The following is a 13023-nucleotide window of genomic DNA, read 5'->3' as shown; positions in this document are numbered from 1 at the left end:
TTAACCATTAAATAGAATCCAAAGCCTAGACTAGTACCGCAATACATCTTAGCTTTGCGGGTCTAGCCTATAGCCGCCTAACATACTTTACTGCAAATTTCTCATATTAACCATTAAATAGAATCCAAGGACTAGACTAGTACCGCAATACATCTTAGCTTTGCGGGTCTAGCCTATAGCCGCCTAACATACTTTACTGTAAATTTCTCATATTAACCATTAAATAAAATCCAAGGACTAGACTAGTACCGCAATACATCTTAGCTTTGCGGGTCTAGCCTCTAGCCGCCTAACATTCTTTACTGCAAATTTCTCATATTAACCATTAAATAGAATCCAAGGCCTAGACTAGTACCGCAATACATCTTAGCTTTGCGGGTCTAGCCTATAGCCGCCTAACATACTTTACTGCAAATTTCTCATATTAACCATTAAATAAAATCCAAGGACTAGACTAGTACCGCAATACATCTTAGCTTTGCGGGTCTAGCCTCTAGCCGCTCGGCTACCGTGGCGCCTCTGTCCATAATAGCTACCTCATAAAATTCAATGTATGAGAAGTGTGTGCATGTTTAGTTGGCAACTTAAATTCTGTGCAAGAATTTGTTTTTTTGAAATTACATAAATTGTAGTTGAAGTCACTATTCCATCTTAAGTGGCTTTAAAAGGAAAAATTAAAATTCAACTTAATTTTTTTTTTTTTAATGTAACCTATGTGTGCAACTTAAATTGTAATTAGTTTCATTTTAATTTACATTCACGAATTTTGGTTGAACCACTTTACAAAAAAAATCGTTCCTGTAAGGGGATTCGTTTCTGTAAGGGATTCGTTTCTGTAGTGGATTCGTTCCAGTTAGATTAGATTAGATTCTAATAGGGCGGCCCTTATGGCCTACGCCACTGCGACCCCTTTGGATCTATTGTGGTTCCCCAACTTTAGAGCTCGCCCTCCAGACCTGTCCGTTTAATCAGACTCTTAATTCTGGAGAGCGACTCTTGTGGTAAAGCTCCACAGGCCTTGGTTTTTCCTCTCCCCGAGAAGTAACATCCTTAGCCAGACAAGCCCCTCACACTGACACAACACGTGCAGTACCGTTTCCTCCTCTTCCTGACAGAACCTACAGAGGCTATTATCTGCCAGGCCCATGCGATGCATGTGTTTTCTGCAGCCTGTAGTGGCCCAGTTTATAGGCCTACAATTATCCTTATAGCCCCACACGGCCTGGACGGATTAATTCTGCAGTCAGCCAAAGGCCCGTTATGAACTCCTTCGCCTGTCTCTGCCCCAGTGGTGGCAAGCCACCACTCTTGAGACCTAGTCTGCACTCATAGTTTAATGGCCGCAGTCTTAAGACACTTGGAGACCCCAAAATAGGACTCCCGGGCCAACGAAGTGTCCCGCAGAGCCTTTCCTGGCCAATAAATCTGCTGCCTTCGTTTCCCTTATATCCAGAATGACCAGGTACCCCAGCCAGAAATACCTTATTTTGGTTCACTAACTTCCTTCAGAGCACCTAGACAGTCCCATTTCCAGCCTTGAATTGATCTGATATGAACCTATAGATCGCAGAGCCGCCTGGCTGGCCGAGAAAATCACGACATTAGAGTATTCGTTCCAGTTACTTAGATCCGGATCTATACTTAGTTACTTAGGGTAGTTTTTGAGATAAACCTGATGTAGGCGCTTCCCTTTAAGATTACATTACAGTTTAATGTACGGTCCTGCAGACTGTATAATGTTAAACGAGAGTTAAATATGGATTAAATATTCCGAGTAATAAAAAGAATATTATTATTAAGCCTTGAGAATGGCAGTAACTGGAGGTCATGTGAGTAGCCACACCAGAATTAGCTCACCTTCAGGGCGGTATGCTATGTTTAAGACGTTAGAGATATTGTTTATCTCTTTTTTTCCTGTGCTATTTATCACTCCAAGTTGGCATTATTTTCTGCGTAGAACTTGCCCCCCACTACTTATTGTTCACGTAAATATTTCGTTACCAACAGATTCGTTCCCCTATCTCCCGCATTTTCTTTTATTTTGTAAACAAGACTAAATCCCGCCTCTTTAAAAAAGAAAAAAGAAAAAACGCACAGTAGTATTCAATAAATCAAATATGTGGGTGGAAATGTGCGGAAAAATCTACGCCCATTTTTTTCAATGGTGTAACAATAATTTCGAAGCCCCCTCCAAAAAAAAAAAAAACAAATATGGCGCTTCGATAATCATATTGCATGAATATTCTTCTTTTCTTTATTTTTTTGGTGAGGTCGTGTGCCCAGGAGCAATGGTTCACCCTGGAATAGAGTATCCCATTGTCAAACTATTTATTTATTTTCTTTCTCTCTCTACTTTATTCCAGATATGAATGTTGTACGCGATCAAATAAACATTGTCTGATATGTACACACCTTTTGAACAAATATTTAGCCTTAAAAAAACAGTTATTTTTATTGGAAACTTCATGCTTCACTACATAGAAGAGTAGCTAAATACTGATATCTGGCATTGATAAATAATACAAAGTACTAACCACACGCTTTAAAGCTCAGTTTGGGAAAGGCACCATCTTCTCTCTCTCTCTCACTCAACCCCCACCCCAACTTTGTAAGCTCATTCATCGAACTGTACCCTATTCAAAGATATAAAGTTGATAATCAAGACTTTGGCTTTTATCAGTTACAGTATCCACAGTTTACCTACAAATCTTTACTACCAATCCATCATTTATTTGTAACAAACTCTGTGTAGTGACTATATCACAGTAAAACAACAACAAAAAAAAAAAACAAATCCGATTTGCATTTAATTAATTTCTTATTACAGACACGACGACAAATTTTTAAGCTTCTAAATTTCAAACTTATTTGCCATAACGAAGAAAGAATAATATCAGTTACCATTCCTGGTTTTTTTTTTTTTTGGTCGTAATTTCGATCTAGGGGGACTAGGGTCATCTTCAGGGCTATGGATCATATTTTACAACATAGTTTATAATAATTGTAAAGAATGTTCCATAGCCCTGAAGATGACCCTAGTCCCACTAGGTCGAAAGCTTGGCAAAATCATGACTGAAATTGGTATTATTCTTTTCTATCTTCTGTATTCCATGGATCAGTCACCAAAAAACCATGAGCAATACTTATTTACCAAAAATATTTAATTTTTCTTAACCTAATACAGATTGCATGAATATACGAGTAGCAGCATGTTGCATGTTTTTTTTAAGGATATAAAATTTTATTTTTTAAAGATTTTACCTAATTACGTATTTGTTGAATTATTAGAATCGCCTGTTCATCCATATTTAATTATTTCCAGTACAAATCAACTAAGAATAGTTTTCTGCTTGGATTCGCTCCCTCCACCCCCCAAATAAAATAGTACTAAATCATTATACATGCATAGTGCGGGTGATGGTCTAGTGGTCAAGAGTATGGCTTTGTGAGAAGAAGATCGTCGGTTCGAATCCCGCGTATGACTACTTTTTATTTGTTAGATAAAATTGTTTGCAGTAAAGTATGAGCTTCTGCCCCCCCCCGTCTATATATCACCTAATTGGTTGTTGGAAGTTAAGCCCCGCCTGAAAAAAATAGGTGATTACTTTACCTCATTACACATGCACTAAATGTCCAGAGAGCTCCCCCATTACACTAGGGTTTAATTAATGTTTATTACATAATTTCTACAAAAATGTTTGACGATTCATTAATAGCACAATACAACTACAGTCAACTAGTGTAGTGCTTAACAGTAACTAGGAAATCGATATCTCTACTCGAAACTAATTAATCTACCTCTGATGGTACATGAAAGTCCGATATCAGTTAGGGTTTCAATAAAAATGAGTACTATGACAGATTTGGTGAAACTAAGTAAAATTAACCTTTTTTTTTTTTTTTTTTTTAAGTCCGTAGGTACTTCATATTCTACTTTAAAAGTAAACTTCATCCTGCAATTTATAATTTTTTGACCTCATGGTTAAAGCAGTCCTAAAATTGTGCATCAAATTGACCAATTAGACGTCTAGAAATTACATTTATAGAAAGTGTTCTTTCACACAGATTTTGTTAAAACTAAAGCGGTGTATATTTTATTTTCATTTTTTTATGGTACGGGCCATAAAAATTCATCAACGTGCCCTGAAATTAGGCTGAAATTCCATCGTTATCATCATCATCATCATTTTTATGGAAAAATAAAGTCATAAATAGAATAAAACAGATATACCTGCAATTTTTCTTGCTGCATTAAAACAGAAAAAAACAAAACATATTTTATTATTATTTTTATTGCTATTGTTTTAAAATGTTTATTTTTATTTCTTTTTATTAATGATAATATTCCTTTGATGACTTCTTTTGCAACCATTTTTATTTGGCAATTTTACAATCATCTGATGAAGGTGTTGGACCTGAAAACAGAAATTGTAAAATGTAATAAAAAAAGAATAATCTGTATTTCCTCTTAGTACAGAAAGTGTTGCGATTTTAGAAAATTTTGGATCTAGAACTTTTACCGGATATAACTGCTTTGAGTTTTCGGGAGTCGCTAAGTTTAATTTTGGGAAAATATATGTACGAGGGTCGTTTGAAAAGTCCGTGCAAAAATAAAAACTACTTAATATTTGGGGGTAAACCTTTTTTATTTTTCAACATAGTCTCCTTTTAGGCTTATACACTTCGTCCAACGCTGCTCTAGTTTGTTGATCCCTTCCGAATAATAGGATTTGTCCAAGTCTGAAAAATAGCCATTCGTTTCTGCAATCACCTCCTCGTTTGAATAAAATCTTTTTCCCGCCAGCCATTTCTTCATATTGGGGAACAAATAGTAGTCCGAGGGAGCCAAGTGTGGAGAATAGGGGGGATGTGAAACGAGTTGGAACCCTATTTCCATTAATTTTGCGACCACAACTGCTGAGGTGTGAGCTGGTGCGTTGTCGTGATGGAAAAGGACTTTTTTGTGGGCCAATCGTGGGCGTTTTTCTTGCAGCTCGGTTTTCAAACGGTCCAATAACGATGAATAATATGCACCTGTAATAGTTTTACCCTTTTCCAGATAGTCGATGAGGATTATTCCTTGCGAATCCCAAAAGACAGTCGCCATAATCTTTCCGGCCGAAGGAAAGGTCTTCGCCTTTTTAGGCGCAGATTCCCCCCTTGGTAACACATTGTTTAGATTGTTCTTTGGTCTCAGGAGTGTAGTGATGTATCCATGTTTCATCCACAGTGACGAAACGACGCTTAAAGTCCTGCGGATTTTTCTGGAACAGCTGCAAACCGTCCTTGCAACACTTCACACGATTTCGTTTTTGGTCAAACGTGAGCAATCGCGGCACCCATCTTGCGGATAGCTTTGTCATAGTCCAAATGTTGATGCAAAATATTATGTACCCGTTCATTCGAGATGCCCACAGCACTATCAATCTCACGCACCTTCACTCTTCTGTCATCCATCACCATATCATGGATTTTATCAATGTTTATCAAGCTTCTCTTTAGTCTCCTGAGGCGTTTTGCCTTTCATAAAGTAGTGTTTAATCAACACACGAAATTCTTTTTCGTCCATTTTTTGAAAATCACTCGACTTCATCGATTCAAACGAATGCCAAACACAAAGAAATAGACCGATCTGGCTGAAACTTGGTGTGTGTTCTTCCAAGAGATGCTACTAACTAAACATAACCAAGACTTTTCAAACGACCCTCGTATGTGTGATTATAAGATGAATAAGGCGCCACGGTAGCCGAGCGGTTGGAGGCGAGACCTGTAACGCTAATATGCATTGTGGTACTGGATTCGATTCCCGGTCTTAGGCTTGGATTTTATTTAATGGTTAATATAAGAAATTTACAGTAAAGTATGTTAGGCGGTTATAGGCTAGACCCGCAAAGCTAAGATGTATTGCGGTACTAGTCTAGGTCTTGGATTTTATTTAATGGTTAATATGAGAAATTTACAGTAAAGTATGTTAGGCGGTTATAGGCTAGACCCGCAAAGCTAAGATGTATTGCGGTACTAGTCTAGGTCTTGGATTTTATTTAATGGTTAATATGAGAAATTTACAGTAAAGTATGTTAGGCGGTTATAGACTAGATCCGCAAAGCTAAGATGTATTGCGGTTCTAGTCTAGGCCTTGTATTCTATTTAATGTTTAATACGAGGAATTTACAGTAAAGTGTGTTAGCTATTCGCCTCCGTCCACGACACCTAATTGGTAGTTGGACATTAAGCCCCGCTTGAAAAAAATAGGCGATTACTTTACTTTATAAGATGAATAGCGAAAATTGTCAGGAAGCCCTAGTTTTTCTATTTCCGTCTGAATAAACAAGACGTAATTTCCGGAAATAAATCTCTTAACTGGAAGTGTCTGTATTGAAACATTTTTTTCTTTAATTTTCTCCAGTTTTCTTGAAAGTTCCTCTGCTCATTGCAAGCGATTTTTTTTTGTTTATTGAACTGCATAATCACATTGCACTCATGGCGATCTACAATTTTTATTTGAAATATTTTCCCCAGGGAAATTTCATTGAAAGCACTTCCGGGAAGGAGCAGGTGGTTTAGGCTTTCCTTTATTAGACCAACAAATTAGAAAGGAGCGTTAAATTTGTTGCCCAAATTAACAAAAACTTACAGTTTAAAATGTTAAGTATAAGGGTTGATTAAACGCCAAAAGGTACACAAATCAGCAAGCACCCAACATTTCATTAATTCTTCATTAATATTTAAGTAATTTTACTGCATTAATTTTCATTAATATTTTTTAGAATTTATTAGATGTCACAGACCCTTATGCTGGCCATTTTCGTCTACAAAATATTTGTTCAAGTAGCACTGTAGATTGACTGTAATATCTAGTTATTTATAATAATCAAACTATTAAATACAGGTTAAAAAGAAAAACGTTATAAAAAATAAAAAAAAATTATGAGGCTAAAAAATTCAAAACTTTTTTTTATAAAAAAAAATGTAATATGTAATATAAAGTAAATAAGATATGTATATTTTTAGGACAGCTAATTATTCCAGTATTTTACTATAAGTAAAATTAGGGGGACTAAATTAAATTACAATTGAGAAATCAATAATTGTTGTTGAATAATCTACTTGTTATTAACTGTGTGTTATTTGTGCTCACGAATATTTCGGTAAGACGAATTCAAGACAGTAGCCTACTCTAACTTTGTCTTTTTCTACTTTAACATGCATGTACATATGTGTGATTTATCATAATTATAACAAAAAAATATAAATGAAGTGGCCAGCATAAGGGTCTGTGACATCTAATAAATTCTAAAAAATATTAATGAAAATTAATGCAGTAAAATTACTTAAATATTAATGAAGAATTAATGAAATGTTGGGTGCTTGCTGATTTGTGTACCTTTTGGCGTTTAATCAACCCTTATACTTAACATTTTAAACTGTAAGTTTTTGTTAAAGAGATTTTTGTACCTTTTGGATAGATTTTCCTTTTTGTCTATTTTACAAAGTTACATATCTGCTTTACAGAATTTTTTAAATTTGGAATAAGCAATTCTATCATTATAACCTGATAAGATGGTAAGTCGGAACCGTAACTACCACTAGAGAGATCTTTTTAAAGAATGATTATCGTTAAGGTCCCCCAAACCATCCTCAGTAACAACTTTTTTTGAAAAAGCGTTTTGAATAAAATAGGAAGGTATTTGTGCGTAAATAGCAAAATTAAACTGCGATTTCATTACTTCCTTTTAAGAGGAGTAAGAAAAATAAACTGCGATTGCAGTACTTCTAGGCAAAGAGGCAAAGATTTTTTAATCGAACGACAATTCATTGATTTAAATCGGTTCACTCATTGATAATTTAAACGATTGCAGTACTTCCTCTTAGTAGGTGCAAGAGCATCAGCAATGTAGAGGAGCTTTAACCACTTATTCGAGCTGAATTTTATCAAAATCGGACTGAGCGTTATAGAAATATTGGTAATAATAGTTTTAGAAAGGGCCTTATTTGGGTGGGGCAAACTCCCCTCCTTATGAGGCACGGCGTCGAGACCTTTATAGTGCAAATCTGTACAAAATTTCGATTCGAATGACATTTCATTCATGAAAATCGGTTCACGTGTCGATAATTTGAAACGATTCCTATACTTCCCCTTAACAAGTGTAAGAGCTGATTGCCGCTTTAATGTTACGTAGGGGAGCCCTAACCCTATCATCCTACCAAATTTTATCAAAATCGGGCTAAGATTTACAGAGTAATTAGTAATAATAATTTTGGAGGGGGCCTTACATAAAGGGGGCTAACTCCTCTCCCATTCGATGTACAGGATCGAGACCCTCAAAAGGCACATCTACATAAAATTCCGAATCGAATGACACCTCATTCATGAAAATCGGTTCACGCGTTTAGGCGCTACGTTGTTTACAAAAAAGGTAACAAGAAGAAGAAGAACAACAACAACAACAACAACAAGAACAAGAACAAGAACATTTTTTGAAAAAGCCGTTTTTGCTCATTTTCAGCAACTTTTTTCTCGAAACCTATTAGATCTGGGTGGTTGCAAAAAAATTACAGCTATAAAGGAGGGTTTGCCCTATATTTTAAAGAAAATTTGGGAATTTTATCTTTTATAGAAAAAGAGAAAAAAATTGTCAAAGTTGGGTGTTTTTCAACGTTACGCTTTTTCGTGCAGTTTTTGACGATCAACCCTTATACAACTGTCCTACCGGACAGTTTTAATTCCTAGATTGATGGAAATGCCACAACCTCTTTGTAAAATTAAGGCAGTAATGTAATGCCAATTTTTTCAGGCGGGCTTTACGTCCAACTATCAATTAGGTGTCGTGGACGGAGGCGAATAGCTAACATACTTTACTGTAAATTTCTTGTATTAACCATTAAATAAAATCCAAGGCCTAGACTAGTACCGCAATACATCTTAGCTTTGCGGGTTTAGCCTACTTTACTTACTTTACTGTAAATTTCTCATATTAAACCGCATTAAATAAAATCCAATGCCTAGAGACCGGGAATCGAACCCGCTATTAAACCAACAATACATCTAAGCATTGCGGGTCTAGTCTCTTTAACCGCTCGGCTACCGTGGCGCCTAACTTTTTGGATTAATCCTTTTTTTGAGTTTTTTTTTATTAAAGATGACCTCAACTTTTTTAATTGCACTAGTGTTTTTTTTCAACTTTTTTATTTGTGAAATTACTCGAGAATAATTCGAGTATAAGGACTCATGGGAGAGGAGGGTTGCTGTTCTTCCTTGAAGTACCATTTCACTGTAATGTACGATTCTGCGTGTTTTATATTATAAAGGGCATTATTAAAGGGCAAATAATCAAATTCTTAGTTGGTAGATAATTGCAAAAGTACCGGGAGCCACCCACATCATCAATTAGATTTCAGTTTTCTGAGATTTTTTTTCAAACATCTCTGCTTAATTTTCTCTGGACTTTTCAATTGCATCAAAAGTTTGTATTCGGTTCGTTTTTATGGGGGAAAAAAATCATTTTAGGCATTTTGAGGCGTGTAAAAATTAAAATTTAAAATAAATTTCCAATTTGCCCTTTGGCCTTTGGCCTAAAAGGTAAAACGTTGCTCAAGTTCTTTACTATTGCATTTGATTATTATATAAATGATTTTTCCTATCCTTACATCCAATAAAACGGTGTTCAAAATAAGGTGTTCAGTCAGTCTCGTGCAAATAAATGAAAACAGAACATGGTTAAAGGTTAAATTAATAAATTAACCTCAGATTAAATTAATTTTGAAGATTTAAAAAAGAAATGAAAGAAGAGAATACGTAGCAAGCGATAATAAAACTGGTTTCTGTTTTTAGCCGATAAAGTAAATGAAATATGCTGCTTACATTCCGCGATGTTTTGTGTGTCGGTCATATATATACTTAGTTGTGTATGCCAAGCAATAGACCGTGATAAAGAGCTCTCTGGTGGCCAAGAAATGAATTGAATATAGCAGCTATAAATTTATTTATTTCCTGTTTAAATAACATTTCTATAGGAGAAATGGGAAAGGGAAATGAGAGACTTGGGGGGGATAAAGGTACAGGAGGGCTGGCGATTGGCTACTTTATACTGCAAATCGGCTTAGTTCAAGATTACTTCCACATTTCAAAAGAAAAGCCTCTCCTGCGTCCCCCTCTCTCCCAGTGGTATTCCCAAGATTAACCTTAATCCTGTGCCGCACAAGTGATTATTTTACTGCCCCCCCCCAAAAAAAAGAAGGTTTTGTTTATTCTTCGGGGGGGAAGAAGATGTCTTCTTGTTCTTCTCCAGCCAAGACTGGAGCCAAGACATCGCCATGAATTATTGCCTATAAATGTTAGATTAGGAAATGAAATGGCTCTCTTTTTTGGAGTGTCCAGCGGAGTTTTAAGCTGCTAGTGCAGTAAAGGAGTCGTTCTCCAATAAAGAGAAGCTTTTTTACAACTAATTTAAAAAAATAGCTTCCAGGGATTATCTTTCCCTAAGATTTAATCCCTGACTTTTGTTTCTGTCAACTTACAGGTGAACTTAAAAATTGCTTTGTAAATATTTATTATCTACTAAGTTACGCTTACGAAATTCAATAAATGGATTAAATTTAAGTACTTCATGTATAACTAAATTTGATGGAAATCTCCAGCGATACACTTACTGTAATTTAAATTTGCTGATAATTAAAACAATTTTACCTTAAAAAGTTAAACTTTAATATAATTTATGTTCACTTTAATAAAGTCATTAAAGTCACAGCTCCCACTGTAATCTATATCTCCTGAAAAAAAACAACATCCAAATCAAAGGAATAGGCTTAAATTAGTAGGTGAGCTTAAGTTTGAACTATAAGTTCAAGTACCTGCTTAGAAATGTGCTGAAAAATGTTTTTTAAAAAAACTTTTCTGTAAAGTCTAACTTCCGGTTGGCTAAAAAAATCTTGCAGGAAATTATCGGTTAGACCCTACCAAAATAATACGGAAATAGTATTGCATGTTTATTGATATTTCTAACCGGTTTTAGATTCGCATGCATTATCAGAGTTAGACTAATCTGTATTTGGTGAAGAGATTTCTACTTCACTCTTTATTACGTTACCGTCTTGCACTACACTTAGATGAACTAGTGCTGTAACAGATAGAATCAAAGATATTTTCTGTAACTTTGAGGATCTAATCACATTAAAAGTAATAAATAAATAAAAATCCATTCACTAAGGTGGGTACTTCCGATCAAAATGTTATCATTAAATCAATTGACTATTTCCGTAAACCAAGTTCAGAATTTTTGTGTAATAATTACTTTAGCTCAATTTTAGATTAACTTGATATATTGATTTGTTCTAACTGTGTAACTCCTCCAACTAAGTAAAGTAAAAAGTTAAGTAATTGCCTATTTTTTCAGGCGGGCTTTACGTCCAACTACCAATCCAATTAGGTGTAGTGAACGGAGGCGACTAACAAACATATTTTGCTGTAAATTCCTCATATTAACCATTAAATAAAATCCAAGGCCTAGGCTAGTACCGCAATACATCTTAGCTTTGCGGGTCCAGCCTGTAACCGCTCGGCTATCGTGGCGCCTAACTCCTCCAACTAACTCAATATTATAGTGCTATTGATTATTAAATATGTTAGGAAAATGACAAATTTATTTAGGAAATATAAAGAAAATTTTCTGCATTATTTATATTTCAAAGAATTCACACCCAGAGGAAGTCGGCCAGTTAGATTATGTTAGTCTTTTTTTTTTCTTTAAATTTAATTCACGTCTGTTTTATCTACTTTTTGAATGATAGATTGAAATCTACTTTTATATTGTAGTGAATAGAAACTACAATGTGTTTAAGTTTGAGTGGTTTGTTCTCTTCAATGATTATGATAACATTGTTTAAATCCAAATCTTGTTCCATTGAAGAAAACTGAATGAATGAAATACTGGTGAATGAAATCATCAAATTCTACATCTTGATTTTTGGTTTAATATTTATTCATTCATTTAAGCATTCTTTTCATTCATAAGTGATGGCAGTGAAGCCGTGGAGTGGCGGAGAAATACGCGATGAGGACGTGACCTGCAACGGTGGCTATACTCAAGCAACCATTGGCCTGCCTCTGCTTCGGCTCGTTCAAATTTTATCAATGCTTTTATCAAGCATGGGACTCTTTTTAGAATTCGTCTTCAGCCGGATAGATTTAGCTGTTATTCTTCGCTTTTGTATTGTAGCTTTTTTTCTTCATTACGTAATGTTGCAATCTTTAATAATTCGATTAAAGGAGCCTGCTGTAACAGAGGTTGGGTTAGGGTTCCCACTAAAGTCTCATTGTTCCATAAGGTACGATCCTGTCACTTATAGGAAAAAGGGAATTTGAAGGAAAACCTTCACCGGAAATACCTCTTTATTCAATTGATAGTTCATTTCCCTCAAAATGTTTACAGGCGATTCTGTAAACTTCGTATTGATTGGAAGTAGGCGTCGCTGTGAAGTTACATTCAATTCAGTGTAATATTAGTTATAATTTATAGGTAACAACAACAATAACAAGAACAATTTTTTAAAAATGCCAATTTAGCTCATTTTCAGCAAGTTTTTTTCTTGAAATCTATAAGATCTGGGTTGTTGCAAAAAATTACAATTATAAAGAAGGATTTGCCCTATATTATAAAGAAAATTTGAGAATTTTATCTTAAAATAGAAAAAGAGAAAAAAATTGTCTAAATTGGGTGTTTTTCAACGCTACGTTTTTTTCGTGCAGTTTTTGACGGATCAAATAATCCGAGTTTGGAGAATATTAATGAGATAGAACCTCGACAATAGTAGTTAGTATTTATTCTTTTTTATAAATTGATCTCTTCTCAATGTTGGTACTTCTTCAGTTTTGTTGTCTCGAACATTAAAAAAAACGCTGTTAACGTTCAAGATAAAATACATAAATAAATCTCTTTTTCTCCAGTTGTTTTTTTAAGTATTAATAATAAATGATTTCCAAAAAGTAAAATAAAAAAATGACATTTAAGTCCAATGCCACCCAGA

The 13023-nt window shown here is 34.9% G+C and overlaps 1 long non-coding RNA gene across 3 annotated transcripts in view; it reads left to right on the top strand.

The window, feature by feature from the left end:
* Positions 1-13023, top strand: part of LOC141460398 (uncharacterized) — a 254017-nt gene that overhangs the window by 151451 nt on the left and 89543 nt on the right. The gene's annotated exons all lie outside the window — the stretch shown is intronic.

Source organism: Rhodnius prolixus, unplaced genomic scaffold, assembly GCF_049639745.1.
Source record: "Rhodnius prolixus isolate KJV_2025 unplaced genomic scaffold, Rpr scaffold_6, whole genome shotgun sequence".
Lineage (NCBI taxonomy): Eukaryota > Metazoa > Arthropoda > Insecta > Hemiptera > Reduviidae > Rhodnius > Rhodnius prolixus.
Note: the sequence above shows the minus strand (reverse complement) of the source record. Positions and strands in the feature narration are given on the sequence as shown.